The 19,684-nt window shown below is 39.4% G+C and overlaps 1 long non-coding RNA gene across 1 annotated transcript in view; it reads left to right on the forward strand.

Moving 5' to 3' along the window:
• LOC110260034 (uncharacterized) overlaps nucleotides 1-19,161 on the forward strand; it is a 149,295-nt gene extending 130,134 nt beyond the window's left edge. Inside the window, exons 4-6 of the long non-coding RNA XR_014842259.1 lie at nucleotides 15,070-15,173; nucleotides 16,117-16,969; nucleotides 17,214-19,161. This is a non-coding gene — a long non-coding RNA (uncharacterized LOC110260034). The remainder of the gene's footprint in view (nucleotides 1-15,069; nucleotides 15,174-16,116; nucleotides 16,970-17,213) is intronic.
• The last annotated feature ends 523 nt before the right edge of the window (nucleotides 19,162-19,684 follow it).

Raw genomic sequence — 19,684 nt, forward strand, 5'->3', positions numbered from 1 at the left:
AATTTCTGCTATAACACAAAATGACCCTGTCATATATTATCTTCCATCATGGTCTATCCCAAGAGACTGGATGCAGTACAGCCACTTTAGAAGACAGTTTGACAGTTTCCTACAAAATTAAACATACTCTTACCATATGATTCAGTAATCATACTCTTTGGTATTTACCCAATCTAGTTGAAAACGTATATCCACATAAAAATATCCACACATATGTTTATAGAAGCCTGATTCATAACTGCCAAGACTAGGAAGCAACCAAGGTGTCCTATGGTAGGTGAATGGATAAATAAAATGTGATACATCCAGACAATGAAATATTATCCAGTTCTAAATAAAGTGAGCTATCAAGCCAGGAAAAGATATGGAGGAAACTTAAATGCATATTATTAAGTGAAAAAAAACTAATCAGAAACAGACACATGATGTATGGTTTCAACCATATGACATGCTAGAAAAGGCAGAGCTATGGAGACAGTAAAAAGATCAGTAGTTTCCAGGATTTAGAGGGTAAGGTGGATGAACAGGCAGAACATAGCGGGATTTTTAAAACAGTGAAACTATTCTGGATAATACTATAATAGTGGATACATGTATATTTGTTAAAACCCATTGAATACCAAGAGTAAACCCTAATATAAATGGTGATAGGAGTTCCTGTTGTGGCTGGAGTTCCTGTTGAGTTTCAGCAGGTTAATAACCTGACACGGTCTTCATGAGGATGCGATTTGATCCCTGGCTTCCCTCATTGTGTTAAGGATCTGGTGTGGCTGCAAGCTGAGGTGTAGGTTGCAGATGTGGCTTAGATCCCATGTTGCTGTTAATGTGGCTGTGGCGTAGGCCAGCAGCTGCAGCTCCGCTTCAGCCTCTAGCTTGGGAACTTCCATATGCTACAGGTGCGGCCATAAAACAAACAAAAAACTATGGTGGTGATGCTGCATCAGGTGGACTCATCAGTTGTAGTAACTGTGCCACTCTGGTGTGGGATGTGCATAGTGAGAGAGCTGTGCATATGTAGGGGTGGGAAGTACATGCGGGTGCTTTGTACTTTTTTTTTTTTTGTCTTTTTGCCTTTTCTAGGGCCACTTCCACGGCATATGGAGGTTCCCAGGCTAGAGGTCGAATCAGAGCCGTAGCCACCAGCCTACGCCAGAGCCACAGCAACGCAGGATCTGAGCCGCATCTGCAACCTTCACCACAGCTCACGGCAATGCTGGGTCCTTAATCCACTGAGCAAGGCCAGGGATCGAACCCGCAACCTCATGGTTCCCAGTGGGATTTGTTAACCACTGCGCCACAATGGGAACTCCAGCTTTGTACTTTCTGTTCCATTTTGCTTATAACCTAAAATTGCTCTAAATGTTAGAGTCTTTTTTTTTTTTTTTAATTTACTCTTTGAAGGCACTGGAGAGTGACCCAGAGATGGGAGACAGTGGAAGGATATGTCCTTTGAAAGAAAACTACACTGTATGAGAGCCATACTTATCTAGCTTTTGCCCTGAGAGCACTCTCTGGCCTGTGCAACCCTGGAGGGACAGAACTCAGACTGGAGGTGGCTGTCTCATGGACCTAAGAAGTCAGAGGTGGAGTCTGTGAATGTCAGAGCAGCTGGTATTGAAAAGGGAAATGGTATAAAAGAGTAAGAGGGAGTTCCCATCATGGCGCAGTGGGAACAAATCTGACTAGTATACATGAGGATGCATGTTCGATCCCTGGCTTCGCTTGGTGGGTCGGGGATCTGGCATTGCTGCAAGCTGTGGTATAGGTCGCCGATGCAGCTTGGATTCTGTGTTGCTGTGGCTGTGGCTGGCAGCTGTAGCTCTGATTTGACCCCTAGCTGGGAACTTCCATGTGCCATGGGTGCAGCTCTAAAAAGAAAAAAAAAAAAAAAATGAAAATACCCCTCAAATTCTTGGCAAGTATGGAACTGTGCATGCATGATGAGACTTTCAAGAAATCCTGGGGAAAAACCATCATTCAAAAAGGGCTGAAAAAATTGACTAGACACTTCTGCAGATGCCCACAGATGGGAGACAGGAATTTGGAGTTCCTGTCCTGCTGAGTTAGTTGGGCTTGGTAAATACCTCAAGCTATCCATTGAATCATAGAAGGGTTCTGCCTTGGGAGTAAAGACCACATCCAAGGATTAAGAAACCCACCCTAAGATTAATGGCAAAACCTGTATGGTATATACACAATGGAATACTACTCAGCCATAAAAAAGAACAAAATAATGCCATTTACAGCAACATGGATGGAACTAGAGGCTCTCACACTAAGTAAAGTAAGTCAGAAAGAGAAAGACAAATACTTATGATATCACTTATATCTGGGATCTAATGTACAGCACAAATAAACCTTTCCATAGAAAAGAAACTCATGGACTTGGAGATCAGACTTGTGTTTGCCAAGGGGAAAGGGGAGGGAGTGGGGTGGACTAGGAGTCTGGGATTAATAGATGCAAACTATTGCATCTGGAGTGGATAAGCAATGAGATCCTGCTGTATAGCACTGGGAACTATATCCAGTCACTGGTGATGGAACATGATGGAGGATAATGTGAGAAAATTACCTATGACTGGGTCACTTTGCTGTGCAGTAGACATGGACAGAACACTGTAAATCAGCTATAATGAAAAAATAAAGATCGTACAATAAAAAATAAATAAATTAAAAAAAAACCTGCATGGATGACCTAAACAAACCTTAAACTAGGCCTTCAACAGATAGGTGATCCATTCCTAATTTAACCACTAGAACAAAAAGTAATGCCTTTAAAGGAAGATAGCAGAATCCAGAGTTTCCAAAATGTATCATCAGCAGTGTTCAGACTACAATAAAAAATCCTTTTCATAAAGTAAACTCCCAGGCACAGATGTTTTTACTGGTGAATTCTATAAAACCTTCAAGAAAGAAATGATACCGATATTACACAAACTTATACACTTAGAGAAAGAGGGATCCCTCCCCAGTGTTTTGGAGATCCATCTATGTTGTGATGTATACTCGTACTTCAATCTTTATCATTCCATGATTTACAATGATTTAAAGCTACTATGACCATTCTTACACAAGTGTTGTGTGGACGTAGGGTTTTCTTTTCTTTCTTTCTTTCTTTCTTTTTTTTTTTTTTGTCTTTTGTCCTTTTTAGGGCCACACCCGCAGCATATGGAGGTTCCCAGGCTAGGGGTCTAATCGGAGCTGTAGCCACCGGCCTACACCAGAGCCACAGCAACACCAGATCCTTAACCCACTGAGCAAGGCCAGGGATCGAACCCACAATCTCATGATTCCTAGTTGGATTTGTTTCCACTGCGCCACAACAGAAACTCTGGATGTAGCGTTTTAAATTTGTATTTGTAAATATCCAAGAGTGGAACTGCTAGGTCACAGGGTAGGTGTATGTCTACTGTCACAAACTGTAATTGATTCCTAATCTGATTTCCCGCTTAAAACCCATGACACTTTTCTGGCCTCAGTCTTCTTATCTGTTAAAGGAAGGATTCAGCTTATTTGATCTGTAAAGACCCTTCTGTTCTCAAAGACTATAATTATGCGATTAAGCCATTCCCAGATGTCCTAATTTTTGATTAACTTTTTATTTGAAAGTAATACCAAACCTACAAAAAATTGTAGAAATAAATGTAGCACAAGCACCCACCTACCCTCCTTTTATCTAAATGTACCTTTTGCTTTGTTATTTTTGTCATCTATATATAGCTATAACTATATTTATTTACATGGATTTTTTTCTGTGCTGTTTGAGGATAGGTTATATACACGTCATGGTCCTTTATTCTTACATACTTTAGTATGTGTTTCCTAGGAATAGGGATATGTTCTTACATAACCACATTACAGTTATCAACTTCATAAGTTTACATTGATACAGTTTTTTAATCTAGTCTACTCTCCATATATAATGTCCTTTAAAGCATTTTACTCCCCTTCCATGCAGGATTCCATCTAGGGTCAGATGCTGCATTTAATTATCCTGTCTCTTTAGCCTTCTTTAATTTGGAACATTGCTAGGTCATTGTCTTTTATGACATTGACATTTTTGAAGAATACAGTCCATTTTTATTTTAATAGAAAATTCCTCATTTTATGTCTGCCCGATTTTGCCTTCTGACTAGATTTGGGTTATTCACTCTCAGCTGGAGCACTGCATGTGTAGATGACATTGTGTCCCTTTTTGGGTATCACATGGCAGTTGCATTTTAACAGAGACAGAAGCTCTGATCTGAAGGGATGACATTTGAACCATGATTTTCAGGAATTAGTGTTGGAGATATGGCACATTTTCTGCTGAATTCTCGCTTGACTCTTTTATTCAGTCACACAGCAAAAATGTATTGAGGATCTGCTATGTACCAGACACTGTCCTAGTTGCTGAATACCATGGCAAAGTAGAAAAGCATATTTCTCTCCTTGTTGAGTTTGTATTTTCATCAGAGGCGTAGACAGGAAACAAATACTGTAAGGTGGATAATAAGAGGAGGAATGAAAATAAAAAAAGGTGATGTGGTGGACAGTGGCAGGCTCCGTGGGGATTGGGGGGCTAATTTAGTCCTTGAACTGAGATCTGAATGGCCAGAAGAAATCAGGCACAGTGGCCCTAAGGTAAGACAGGGAAGGGGAGCAATTTGGGGCAAAATCAAGCAAACCTCAGAGATCCATTTCTAAGCTCATTCTTGAACTTAATCTCACCATACTCAGTACGATTTCCAGAGTATCAACTTCAATTTCATTCTCTGATTACTTTTCCTATCCTTCCATCTTGCGTTCTGCTCCAACAATTTTTAAGGAATGACTGAGGTTTCCAATCTCAATGACCCTAGCTTTTTTTCATTTCCCACCACCCTCATGTTTGCATTTCTATCCTTACCCAAAGTGGGTTCTAGGGTCATACATCCTAAACTCAATTCTTCCTCCCCTCATAAGTCATCTGGCTGAATTCCAGCCATGGCTAAATCCAACCCACCCCATCCTCACCTGCACCTGACCTGCCGAAGGCTGCCTGAGAAGAACGTATAACATTCTGACCTGTGTCTCATGAGATCTCAGAGGCAGTCAACACCACCTGCTGCTTCATTCTGCCCTCTTGTGTTTACTCTTTCCCTCTTGCGACTTTATTTAAAGTCTTTTTGTCTAAATGTTTATTTTTGTTCATTTATTTATTTTTGGCCACACCTGCGGCATGTGCAAGTTTCCCAGGCCAGGGATTGAACCTGTGCCACAGCAGTGACAACACTGGATCCTTAACCTGCCGAGTCACCGGGGAACTCTGGGTGCCTTATTATTTTAATAGCAATGAATAATATTCATTGAGATATAGTTTACATGCATCCAACCTACCTCGGTATTTGGAATATTCACAGAGTGGTACAGCTATCACCATAATCAACTTTAGGACATTTTCACCACCTTCAGAAGAAACTCCATGTTCTTCCCTCCCTCTTTACTCGCAACCCTCCCGGCCCTCAGTAACAACTAATTTACTTTCTGTCTCTGCAGAGTTGCATATTCTGGACATTCCTATAATAGGAATCATATAATATGTTGTTTCTGACTGGCTTGACTTACAGTATTTTCATAATTTTTCATCCTTGGAGTAGCATGTAGCAGTTCTACATTCTAATTTTTGTGATTGAATAGTATCCCATTGTATGGGTGTATCTTATTTTATTTACCCATTCATTAGTTAATGGACTTTGGGTTGTTTTCACTTTTTGGCTATGATAAATAGTGCTGCTATGAAAAAAAAAAAAAAGAAGATAATCTCAACACCTGTCCCTCTGTCTTCTAACCATTGATGTCAATCCATCCCCCACATCTTCCACTAACACCTCTTGATATTTCTTCATACTTTCCATAGAAAAAAAGAACCCATCCAGCAGCAATACTCTATAATCTTTCCACAACCAAATCTACAAAATATCTGCAGGTCTAGCCTCACCCTTTCTGTTTCAGATATTTTATCTAGCCCTGTACCATCCCCTGCTCACTCCATTCTTGGAACTATACCTTCTTTGCCTTGCAATAGCAATTTCTCCGTCTCTTCTAGAACATTCTAACATGCTCTAAATCTCCCATATTGAAAAACAGACAAAAAAAAAAAAATCTTTTTCCCATGACTACATATTCCCGTCTAGGTATTGCCTCAAATTTTCACTTCCCTTCACACACAGACTCCTTGAAAGTTGTTTGTATTCCCACTTTCTTATTCTCTCCCTCACCTTTTCTAATGGGATTTGGTCCTCAATTCTCCTCTGAATCTGCTCCTGCCCGGGTCACCCTTAAAGTCAAATGCACAAAGTCAAATGCAACACCCACTTTTCTCTTCACCTCTTTCTTGACTTTTCAGTGCATTTGGCATGTCCTCTTTCTTGACGCTCTCTCTTCTTGTGGCCACCTAGATGGCATGACAGCACCCCCTCTGGTTTTCTCCCACCTCACTGACTAGTCCTTCTCCACCTCCTTGGCTGGCATGTCCTCCTTTGCTTCCCCTCTATTTGTTGGTGTCCCCAGGGCTCAGGCCTGGACCCTTTCTTCTATTTTACTCTCCTCCTAGGTGACCCATTGATGCCCATGCCTCTCCCATCACCCATATGCTAATAACCTTTCACCCTATGCACATAAGGGTCTTTAACCCCCAAGCACTGGACTTCAGATGCCGGTGTCAGAGAGGCTGGTAGATTTGCCAGCCACAACAACAGCTATTCTGCCTGGTTAGCAAATTAAGATCTGACTTGAGACAAAAAACATTTATGATTTGAGACGATTACTATGTATCATTAAAAAAACATTTCTTTTGGTAAATTATTTTATGATTTCAGCATAAGGAAGCTCATTTCCTACCACACATAGCCAAATGCATCGCAGTTTGTTTTAGTTTCAAGCTTCCTGGCTCTAAATTTAAAAGTGAGCTCAAGTCAACCAGGGTGCAGATTCTCTGTGTGTGGCCTGCCCTCCTTCTTTCCCTAATTTTATAGCTGGGAACACCTTAAAAGGAAAAATAACTCTCCTTTGGGCAAAGGGAAGGAAAAATGTAAACCACTTCTTATGCTATCTTGAATGAATGTATGTTTCCTGTCGTTACACTTTGTGTTCTTGAGAGAAAAATGGAAAAAAGAAGTAGAAAAATATAAAAGCATATGCATAAAATCATAAAAATAGAAGAGAGGGCTGTGTGAGAACTTACTAAAAAAAAAAAAAAAAGTAAACTGGTCTATTTAGTTCTCATGCCAAGATGAATTTTTAGCATCTCTAAGAATAAATCAGTAAGAACTAAAAAATGGGCTTTCTCCATCAAGCTTTCCAGTCTCTGCAGAATTCAGGTTGCTAATGACAGTTTTTGTCTTTGGACAATTGGTCTAACCCTTAGTTCAGTCCTCTTGTCTAGAGGACTTATTTCTTTAGCAAATCTCCCTTCATTCACTGCTTACAGCTGCCACTCTGTCCCCCCAAGCAAAGGAAATATTCTCCCCGTCCTTCACCACATCTGCCCAAATGTCCAGATAATACTCTGGAAATTCCTGCAGTGCCTGTACACAGAAGCTACAAAGTTTAAAAGAGCTATAATTATGAATCACTGCGGATACTAGAAGGTTATGGGAGGAGAAACAGGGAAGGAGCTGACATACCTTTTTAAAAACTCTGGTTTTGGAGTTCCCGTCGTGGCGCAGTGGTTAACGAATCCAACTAGGAACCATGAGGTTGTGGGTTCGGTCCCTGCCCTTGCTCAGTGGGTTAACGATCCGGCGTTGCCGTGAGCTGTGGTGTAGGTTGCAGACGCGGCTCGGATCCCGCGTTGCTGTGGCTCTGGCGTAGGCCGGTGGCTATAGCTCCGATTCGACCCCTAGCCTGGGAACCTCCATATGCTGCGGGAGCGGCCCAAGAAATAGCAACAACAACAACAACAACAAAAAAAGACAAAAAAAAAAAAAACAAACTCTGGTTTTTATGCCATATTCTGGAAAATGTCTCCATTATGTCTATTTCCCAATTGAAGAGGAGGGTTTAGGGTAAACACGGGAAGGCGAGGATGTTTCATTGTCTCGGAAACAACCGATCACATCAATTTATCATTCAAGTTTTGTATGTTGCAGCCACAATCTGTGAGGTTGTAATCTTTGAGCTCTATGCAAAGGTACATCAATACATTATATAAGCATAAAAACCTCCCTCTCCTTGCTCTCAAAGACTTTTTCAAAGAGGCAGGTGGCATAAAGAAAGAAGTCATTAAATGATGGAAGTCTAAAGGACACAGGTAATAAATTCCTCTGCAGAGCAAATAATCTATGACCAGAAAATAGGGTAATGAATAAGATCTAGAATGGGTAAATCAACACTGAAGTCAATAGCAGTGGGGGGGGGGGGTAAAAAAAAAAAGAAAAAAGTGGGGAGGAAAGTTAGGGTGCACTGAACACTCTTTAAAAGCTCTGGTCCTTTGAGGGAAGATGTCAGGCGTTATTGAGGCAAAGAGAAAAATGGCTGTGCTTATGGTGATCACTAGAACACAGAGTCTTTTATAAAAGGGTGAGGCAAGTAAGTTGGAGTCCAGATCTCTTTTCCTTTCATGCTTCTCTTTTTTACACAGCTTTATTAAGATGTAATTTACATACCATATAACATACTCATTTAAAGCGTACAATTCAACAATTTTTATGGAGTTGTGCAACCATCACCATAATCTAATTTTAGAACATTTTTATCATCCCCCAAAGAAACCTCAGTACTGATTAGTGGTCGCTCCCATTCTCTCCTTCCCTCAGCTCCTGGCAACAATGCATCTTCTTTTGCTCTCTATGTATCTGCATGTTCTAGGCAGTTCCTGCAAATGAAATCATGTACTTTTTTAGTCTTTTATGGCTGACTTCTTTCACCAGGCATAATATTTACAAGGGTCACTCATATTGTAGCATGTATCAGTGCTTCATTCCTTTTATGGCTAAATAATATTCCATTTTATGGATATACCACATCTTATTTATCCTGTTATCAGTTGACGGACATTTGGGCTGTTTTCACTTCAGGGCTATTATGGGTTTGAATCATGCTACTATGAACATTTATGCACAAATTTTTATGTGGACAAACTTTTTCGTTTCTTCCAGATAGATGCCCAGGAATGAAATTGCTAGGTCACATGGTTACTCTCTGCTTAAGATTTTGAGGAACTGTCAAACTATTTTCCAATGTGATTGTGCTATTTTACACTGCCACCAGCGAGGCATAAGAGTTCCAGTTTCTCCTGCATCCTCATTAACTCTTGTCATTGTCTGTTTTTTGATTACGGCCTCCCTATTGGGTATTAAGTAATGCCTCATTGTCATTTTGACTGACATTTCTGTAATGACTAATGAAGTTGAGCATCTTCTCATGTACCTGTTAGCCATTTTTCCTGTCTCTCTTGCCATCACACATTCATTCATTATTCCCCAAACTTCCATTCTCTCCTCTCTGAAAATCTAGCATAAAACCTGGCTAAGCAGGACCCACATTGAGAAGCCATGTTCTGTGTTGAAGTTGTCTTTCAAGGAAAGCTAAGGACAAATTCATTACTATTGATTCTGAACCATTAAAATTACTAGTTTTAATTTAATTCAAGCTAATAGACTTTGAGTAAGTGCTTTCAAGGTATTTATGTTCAAACCAGTGGACTTACTGACCATCAGGCTTGATATCTTATAGAGAAAACAAGTCCATCAATAAGTATAAAAATAGGAAAAATTAAGTAAATATCATAAGACAAGTACTAAAGAGCTATTTATAGGAGAAGAAAAAACCTTCAGAGCGGGTTTCCTGTTTGACTCAGCAATCCACTACTAGAAATCTATGCTGGGGAAATAACTACATAATCTCCACAAAAGTTTAGGTGCATGGGTGTGTACCCAAGTGTTATTTCTAATAGGGAAAAAGCAAACAGTTCAATAAGTAGGTAAATAAATGACCATACATCCATATAATAATTATACATTTATTGAAAATGATTTACAAATGTATTTATCTTAATATGTATATAATTCATGAAGAAAGTATGAGAAATCTCTAGGGGCCAGGAAAAGGGGCAGTGAAAACCAGAGTGTAAACAGGTGAGCTGGTACTGTAGCAGGACAGAAGAAAGAATCAGGGAGGGACTGTTGGTTGTAGTAATCTAGGGATTTAGGTTTTAACATTCATATAGGGCAGGAAAAAAGGGCTAGGGTCTACTAAGGGTACCTGACTGCCCAGCATAAAGCCAGATGCCTTGAAGGACTATAGCCTCAAGCAGGAAGTGGATTCAGGCAAAATCCTACTCTGCAGCAGAAGCGACATGGGACAATGTCATTTTAGATAGTTTTGGGTAGAAAAAATAAGTTTATTTTGAAAATTTATAATCATGGACCTGTAACTCTTGTGGGTTTGTGTCCCAAATTATACTATTTGAGTTCAAAAGGAGGCCAGGGTAGGAAATGTTTTTCAAAAGCCTTACGCTGTGTCCTTAGGTTCAGAAGAAAATCGAAGTCTGCCCTGGGAACACATGCCTCCAATGCAGAGGGCACAGGTCACCAACAGATCAAGTTCAAGGAAGAGCAGCACATGAACCACAATTAAAGGTCATTTCTTCCACTTCCACAGATGTTTTTCTACAAGCTTCTTCATTTCTCCAAAATCAGAAAAGTAGATCTAAATTTATGCTTATCACTTTCATCGTTAAATGTTTCTTCCTGTTTCTGGCAGCCGGGAACTCTTGCCTTGGTTAACATGTAAAATCACGACAAGTATATGTCACTGAGGATTTCTGAGTGGAATTAAGGGACTCCTTTCATTTGCCAAATAATAACACTGTCAAAATAATCCTTCAGATTAGGGAACATTTTTGTTTTGTTTTCTAAATTTTGCTTCCTATGTTGTCTTCATGGTTGGCATTTTGTGTTTACCCCATTATTTGTGGCTGTAAGTCCTCCTACTTTTTTTTTAATTGAAATATGGTTGATATCATATAGGTTACAGGTGAACAATATAGTGATTCACAATTTTTAAAGGTTATACTCCGTTTATAGTTATTATAAAGTATTGGCTATATTCCCTGTGTTGTAAGGTCCTCCTATTTTTTTGTCAGCTTCTTTGAACTGTCATCATTTATTTGATTAATTGCTAGCAGTTTGGGTTTGTAATTGCCCATCAGTTATCTGGAATTCTTTGCAGCCTAACTTTTTACCAGCTCTGTCTATGCTTTCCATTTCTCTTTAGTGTTTCCAAATGCACCTTCTTCAGGTATCATAGCACATCCTGCTTTAACCATCATTATTTATTTTTAAAAAAGGGGTTAGTACATTTCATTCCTGACTTGTGAAAAATGCATTTTTGTTATTACTGTCGTGATAAGACTACCACTATTTTGATAATTGTCTGCTCTAGGTTTCTGCTGACTTGTGCTTCTTCAAGACAGTGTAACATTTTAACAGAAACTCAGTTTTTTTGGAAGACTTATTCATTGCTTTAGAAACTGGCTGGATAGTCTTGCTGTTTTTCTTTTGGCTATTTTACTTTTAAGTTGCAGTTCAAGTTTGGAGGCGATGTCCTCTACAATAGTGGTCCCCCAGATGGCAACGAGGGGAGAGAGAAGCTGGGAGATGATGTCTTTTGAGAGAGTGTTTATGTCCTGGAGATGGTCCATCTGAAAACCTGAGAAGGCGGGAAAGCCGGGAAGACTGTACCCAAATATCTGGATAAGGGAGAGGGAGAATAATCAAGGAAGAAGTCCTAGCTGTAATATGCAGAAGAAAATGTTCATCAATCCCGTTATGGCTCAACAGGTTAAGAACTCGACTAGTATCCATGAGGATGTGGGTTTGATCCCTGGCCTTGCTCAGTGGGTTAAGGATCCGACGTTGCCATGAGCTGTAGTGTAGGTCCCAGACGCAGCTCAGATCTGATGTTGCTATGGCTGTGGTGTAGGCTGGCAGCTGTAGCTCCAATTAGACCCCTAGCCTGGGAACTTCTATATGCTGCAGTTGTGGGATTAAAATAAAACAAACCACAACAAAAGTGTTCATCAGAACCATTTCATGATCAGATGCATCATTGCAGATGAGGTGCTTTTGTCAGTGGAGTTTGAAGGATCAGTCTCCGTCTTCAAGCACAGACCAAAACCTTGCTCTTTTTTTAGATCTGCATGATATACATTCCACAATAGGAAGAAAAAAATAAGTGGGTGAATTATATACACCATTCTCTTAAAATTTAATTGATTTAATTGTGAGATAAAGCTTGGAAATAGGGTGTCATTATATTTTATGTCCACTTTTGTCTCTTACCTTTAGGCAAAGAAGATTTTCTATGCCGTTTCTAAGGTTCTTTTTATGGCTTAAATGTCCTTCCCTTTGGGACTTTGTGTGTAGAAAAATAAGACAATACTTTGAATAAGTGGCTTTTATTTTCTCTTTACTCTCTGGATTAGACATTGAAGTATATAAATTAGAAAACAGGATATTTTGTTCCTAGGAAACATAAATTCATTTATAATATATATATTAGTACACACAGATATGATGAGTTCTTTGCTTTTGTCAACTGCTAAGAAATCCAGTTTCTAAACTAGAGAAAGTTTCTCTTGGAATGAGAAATCCTTATAAGAAAGCAAAACAAAGCAGAAAGGAAAAGAGCAAAAGTCTGATCAGATGTCAGTTGTCCCATAGTTCCACAATGGGGCACTATTGAGTTTTGCAAGTTGCCCTTTCAGGGGCAGAACAAGAACCTTGATATTAAGGATCACCTAAATGGTGATGCTTTGGTTTCTTATAAATGAATTATGTATTATGTATTTTTCTTAAGTGGCTATAACAAGTCCTCATCAAAGAGCTGAGTATATATTTGTATAACCTCACTTCAAAAGTGCCAGTCTTCTATTAAATGGTATCAATTGGGCCAGAATTCTTTGGAGATGTGAACAAGTTTACAGAAAGCAAGTGGTCTGATGAAGTTCTTCTGTGGTGCAGTGGGTTAAGGATCTGGCCTTGTCACTCCTATGGCTCGTCGAGTCACTGCTGTGTCTCAGGTTCGATCCCTGGCCTGGGAACTTCCATATGCTGCAGGTGTAGCCATAAAAACATGCAAGTGATGCGTTAGAGGAAAAAAAAAATCTTCTAGGCTTTGCTTTGTGAATTATTTCAGTTATTAGATTATTTCTGAGTATTCCAAAGCCCCTAGAACCTCATCATATTTGAGTCTTTCCAAATAGAAGGCTGTGTATCAATTTTATGTTGAGATAATGTGATATACACATTCATTGGGTTCAGGTAATTTGGTGAAGAGAGCAAACTGATTGTCCGGCACTGTGTAAGTAGATTGAATGATTCATTTTGGGTTCTATCTTCTTTTAAAATTGTGCTTTTGTCATTATTAATGAATATATTCAGGTGTGTATTTTTCTTAATGATGTTTTTGTTTCCTTTTGGAAGAAAGAGCTCTTGCATAAAAGAGCAATTTTGAAAAGAAAGGAGAAAAGTGAAAGTGTTGTGCAAAACATGTTTTCCTCCAGTCCTTACTGAACTTACAGAAGTATGGTATTTAGAGACATGAAGTGTTTCAGAGGACATTCAATTCATACTTGCAGCCAGGGGACCTAAAGTATCCCAGAAGGAAAACTATTTGCCTCCTGCTTGCCTCCACACCGGGAAAGACAATTCTTTGCCTGTCAAGGCAACTACTTCAAACAGCAAAGTCTCAATGGTCTTGTCCTTTTGGCCTCAAAAAGTTATATGTCATTTTTATGTTGTTACAGATATTCAGGTGGATCTCTGAGTGCCATCATGGCCGCCATAGCACTCACTATCTATCTCTCCTTCAAAATGTGACTGCCTGGAAGACAGGAATGTGCTTTAGTCATTATCTTATCTCCAGCACGATGTCTGGAAAATAATACCTATTGAAGAAATGTTGGTTGCTGCATTAAGATATCTGGGGACTGGAATGGCTTCTGATTCCAGCCTCTCCATCATTGCTATGTCACTACTCTCACCCTATCAAAGTGGAGCTGGTCCTTAAAGACCATCGCATGCATGTACCGAATAGAGCTAATTTAATGAGTAGAAAGAGAGCCAGTGTTCTTTCTTTCAGGGGTTTAAAAGCTGAAGTATTAGCACTTTTAAAAGATTAGGACCAATTTTTAATAATCCAAAAGAAAATAATAATCTAGACTTTTTCTGGAATTACTATAAAGTTCATCTGACTGTTGCTTCTGTACAACCTTTTGTTCTCCTCTTTGAAGTTCAGGCTGTCTCTTTGTTTGTGGTCTGAAACATTCCTCCCAATGTCTGTGATCTCGTAGCACTTAGCTGAAGTGACTTTGCTGTGACTTTGATGGATTTCTTCTGCATTCTGGTCATTTGCGCCTGAGAGCAATTCATTTGGCGCATTACCTCCTTCTGCCTGTTGAGGGCGTGTTTTCCATTACGAAAAAGAATTTGCTTACCTGAATAATAAGCAACCACACACAGCTTGATAGACCTCCCTTCTCCAAGCTCTCAGAGGTCTCAGAGTTTTTCTGTTTCTTCTCGTTTTGTCTGCTTTTCTCTCTTCCCTCACTTCTGTCCACCAGTCCTTTTGAAATTACTGAGGATCTCATGGTCAAATTTCAGTTTTTAGATGCAAATTACTTTCAAGCCACATACTCTTGGAGAATACCTAAGCATTGAATCTTCCCTCTCTTTTCTCTGACTTACTTGAAATCTTCTTAGGTTCCAAACAACTTTTTTCCATTATAAAAGTAAAATTGGCTCATTAGCAAGTATTTGGAAAATACATGAGTTCTGACAAAAAAAAAAATTGTATTTGCATCCCTCAGAGGATTCTGTTTTGCATGTGTGTGTATGTGTGCATGTGTAAGTCCTGAGAATATGCTTCTCCATTGTCTCTGTCTATAGGGCTTGCAGAATATGAAGTCACATAACCCATATAATATTCTGTTTTCATATAAATATATATAATATACATATACTATATTAGGATGATATTTTGAAGTATTAATTGATTAATTTTTCCCTATACTTCTTTTTACTCTTGTTGCTTTTCCCCAAATAGTTCAGGAGACAGGAGCTACTTTGCTTCATGGGAGGCTGTCATGATGGAACCAGATAACAAAGGCTGTAAATTCTAAACTTTTAATTTCACAAACTATAATCCAGGTATGAGACTGAGGGATCAGGGAAAAAATAAGTGATCACCTCAACCCTCCCCAGTATCTTTTCCTTTCTCCGCTATAAATATGAGGACATATGACAAAAGTTGTGTTGGGAACGATAATGAAAGAAAGATCCCAGTGGTATCAGCAACAATAACAAAAAATTTTCAAGAAATTAACTTCACTCCTCAGAAAAGAAAATCATGGACTTGGAGAAGAGACTTGTGGCTGCCTGATGGGAGGGGGAGGGAGTGGGAGGGATCGGGAGCTTGGGCTTATCAGACACAACTTAGAATAGATTTACAAGGAGATCCTGCTGAATAGCATTGAGAACTTTGTCTAGATACTCATGTTGCAACAGAAGAAAGGGTGGGGGAAAAATGTAATTGTAATGTATACATGTAAGGATAACCTGACCCCCTTGCTGTACAGTGGGAAAATAAAAAAAATTATTAAAAAAAAAAAAGAAATTAACTTCAAAAGAAAGACACAGGACTAACTAACATAAAGAAAATTATTCTACAAATAACTACTGAGGGTCAGACAAAAAAGAATGAATGTAGACTCATGCCTTGCTATTGGATGGCAGGCAGACAATATTACAAAGATGTTAATTCTCTCTAAATTAATTTGTAAAGTTCATGCAGTCCTACTAAAAATCCCATCATGATTAGTTATGAAATTTGATAGTATGATCTCCAAGACCAAATGGAAGAATAAACACACTGGAAAATTTAAGAAATTCTGAGTTGGAAAGGATGAGAAAACTTGCTCTACCACTATATTTATATCATATAATATAATTTATGAAGATATTGAAATGTTTGCAATGTGCTGCTGGTGTGGGATTTAATGGAACAGAGTTAAGATCTGAAATAGACCCCAAGTTACAGGGATTTTTTTTTTCCCCAAACTTACTGCAATCATTTCCCAATCTTCTTTTATAGGCCTCTTTGCGGTCTTTCTCCTCAAAACATCCAGAGTTATCACCTAAAAACATAATGGAGTTACATAAACCTCTGACTAAAAAGCTTCTGATGCTTTTCCATGCAATTGAAATGAAATCCATATTCCTACCTGAATACCTGGATCCACTAGTCCTGCTAAGCTAATCTCACAGCATGTCTCAGCCATACTGGCTGATTGTTTTTTCTGCCAAAGAACTGAATTCTTTTTCCTTGGAGCCCTGGCGTGCACTGCTCCCTCTGCATGGTGTGCTTGTCCCCTGGCTCTTTGTGAACCTGGCTCAATCTGTGCTTTGAGCTCCAGCTTAAATTCACTGGGACTTCCTTCAAACAGTCTGTAAGAGGAGGCTGCCCTGAGAAGGCATTCAACTGATGTCTGCTGAGTGAAAGAAGGCATGCATATATACATAAATAGTACACCTAGACTTTTAGCTCAGTGGAGTTATTGAAATAATGTTGGGACAAAAGGATAACTCTTTAGAACAATGAAAAATAGCATTAACGCTTTATCTTCTTATGCAAAAATACATCTAAGGTTGGTCAAAGTTTTAAATTTAAATTGTATATAAGGGAAAATAATCTGAAAAAGTAAAAAAACCTATATAACCAAATTGCTCTGCTGCACACCTGAAACTAACACAACATTGTAAGTCAACTATACTTCAGTTAAAAAGATGGTTAAAAGGAGTTCCTGTTGTGGCGCAGTGGTTAACGAATCCGACTAGGAACCATGAGGTTGCGGGTTCGATCCCTGCCCTTGCTCAGTGGGTTAACGATCCAGCGTTGCCGTGAGCTGTGGTGTAGGCCGCAGATGCGGCTCGGATCCCGCGTTGCTGTGGCTCTGGCATAGGCCGGTGGCTACAGCTCCGATTCAACCCCTAGCCTGGGAACCTCCATATGCCGCAGGAGTGGCCCAAGAAATGGCAAAAAGAAAAAAAAAAAAAAGATGGTTAAAAAATTTAAATTGCAAAACCATAAAGTTTTGTAAAGAAAATACAAATAAGTTGTTTTGTTTTGTTTGCTTTTTAGGGCCACACCTGTGGCATCTGGAAGTTCCCAGGCTAGGGGTCAAATTGGAGCTGTAGCTACTGGCCTACACTAAAGCCACAGCAATGCAAGATTCAAGCTGCATCTGCGACCTAAGCCACAGCTCACAGCAATGCCAGATCCTTAACCCACTGAGTGAGGCCAGGGATTGAACCTGTATCCTTACGGCTATTAGTTGGGTTCATAACCTGTTGAGCCACAGTGGGAACTCCACAAGTGAATGTTTTTAGATATTTTGTGAGCTAACACATGAATATGATTCTATAAGATCTTGGCAAAATTGCTTCCATCTTATGTTAAAACCTAAAATTGCTCTATCTTATGTTGAAAATATTTTTTTTTCCATCGGTGTATGTAAAAACCTAATGCCATTAGCAACATCATTGTCCCCTATCTTTCTATGCAAGCTGCTGTAACAGACCATGCCAAAGGCAAAGGCTTAAACAAAATAGGGAGATTTTAACTCTTAAAAAAACTTGACCTAGCTAAGGAGTTTAAGGTTGGTGGAGTGACTCTGCAACTTCAACCTGCATCTTCCGTCTCCCAGCCAATGGGAAGGAGGAAGAATAAAGGAAAACACAGGTCATTTCATTCTGTGGAAGACCTTGAAGCTAGTCACAAGGACATGGCATGCATCTGTTTTGCTTGTGTTCCACACACCAGAACATGGCCATGCCTATCTGCAAGGGAGGCTGGGAAATACAGTTTTTAGTTGGACAGACTTCCTCCAAGCTCAATTTTAGAGGTTCCCAGAGTTCCCTTCATGGATCAGTGGAAATGAATCTGACTAGCATCCATGAGGATGCAGGTTTGATCCCTGGCCTTGCTCAGTGGTTTAAGGATGTGGCATTGCCGTGAGCTGTGGTGTAGGTCGCAGACGCAGCTCGGATTCTGAGTTGCTGTGGCTGTGGTGTAGGCCAGTGGCTATAGGTCTGATTCAGCCCCTAGCCTGGGAACCTCCATGTGCCACAAGGGTGGCCCTGAAAAGAAAAAAAAATTTAGAAGTTCCCTTAATAAAAGAGAGGAGAATGATTATTGCTAGACATCTTGGAGTCCAAAGAGGAAGTTGGCCCCATTGCCACTGAGCTTATTGTTTCTTTTTCCTCATGTTTTGCTTTATCTTAGTAAATTCAGTTTTATCTGAAAGTTCAGGATTTTCTGAAACTCAGGATTCAAAGTTCACAGGGAGGTTTACGCTTTTCTTGCCAGTGTCACTTTCCCTGTCTTTGCAAAAATTTATTCACTCCTTTCTGGTTAGAAAATGCATTGCCTTTGTAACAAGGACTGGTTCAATAAGCCAAACCAGATGTTTTAGCACCATCTATATTTCAGGTATTTGTTTTCAAGACCATTTTTCCTCTCCCCAAATTGTGTCTAATAACCTGATTTTGCAGACATTGGGTCAGTGAACTTTACTTATAAAGGGCCAGGATGCAAATATTTTAGGCTTCGTTGGCCACATAAGTTCTCTGTTGCGTATTTTTTTAAACAGCGGTCTTTAACATGTAAAAATTATTGTTAGCTTTCAGACTATACATGCTGGACTGCATTTGGTACACATGCTACAGCTGGCTTACTCCTGTTGTAGAGCGATGAGTGGTAATGCATGCCTGTGGATTTCTCTTGACCAATGAGGGAGTGAAATTACAGTATTCCTGCCCCAGATGGTGTATATCAAGGAACTACAAGGAACATCTTGCTTTCTGTAACTCTGAGTCTGATGGCCAAAAATTATGATCTAGTCAGTATCATAATGCTTTGTGCTCTATTTGTATCATGTCATCAGGATGAAAGGTGCAATCTGTCATATATATCAGTGCCTTTTTAAATGTTATAAACAACCTTTGCTAGAAGAATGGCGATGTGCCCTAATAACTTAGACAATATATAGCTAAAAATGGTTTTCTACTTCCTAATTTTAAAATACCTATAGATTTAATTCTCTCTGAATATGCATTAAATCATTCATTTTACAATTAATCAGCAGGTATTTATTGAACACCTATCATATACCAGGCAGTGTGCTAGATTCCAGGAACTTAACAGTGAACAAACTCTCCAGCAGGGGGAGCTCACATTCTAGAAGAGGGGCCCTGGCAATAAACACATAAGCACATACAGTGAAAACACATGGTGCTGACAAGTACTATGTAGAAAAATAAAACAGAGTAAGGAGATAGATATTGTTTGAAGGAGCTATCCTAGAGTGGTCAGGAATCACTAAAATGAGGTGAGAGTAGACCTAAGTCGAGAAAGCAACCAGAGAGCAAGTTCTGCAGGGATCTAGGAAACAAATGCGAAGGCTTTCGTTCAGGAGCAGTCATGGTCAGGAAAGGGCTAGTTGGCTGCACTGCAGAGAATGAAAGGGGAGGGTGTTGTAAAGAGGTCAGAGCGCTAAAGAAGCCAGATGGTGTAGAAGCATGTAATTCATTGTGAGGACCTTGGATTTTATTTTGAGTAGATTGGGAAGCCTTTAGAGAGTTAAAAAAAAATTTTTTTTAAA

Source organism: Sus scrofa, chromosome 3 (assembly GCF_054392235.1).
Source record: "Sus scrofa isolate SSC_HxYL_T2T_F1_AM1 chromosome 3, Sscrofa_HxYL_maternal_Yorkshire_Landrace_v2.0, whole genome shotgun sequence".
Lineage (NCBI taxonomy): Eukaryota > Metazoa > Chordata > Mammalia > Artiodactyla > Suidae > Sus > Sus scrofa.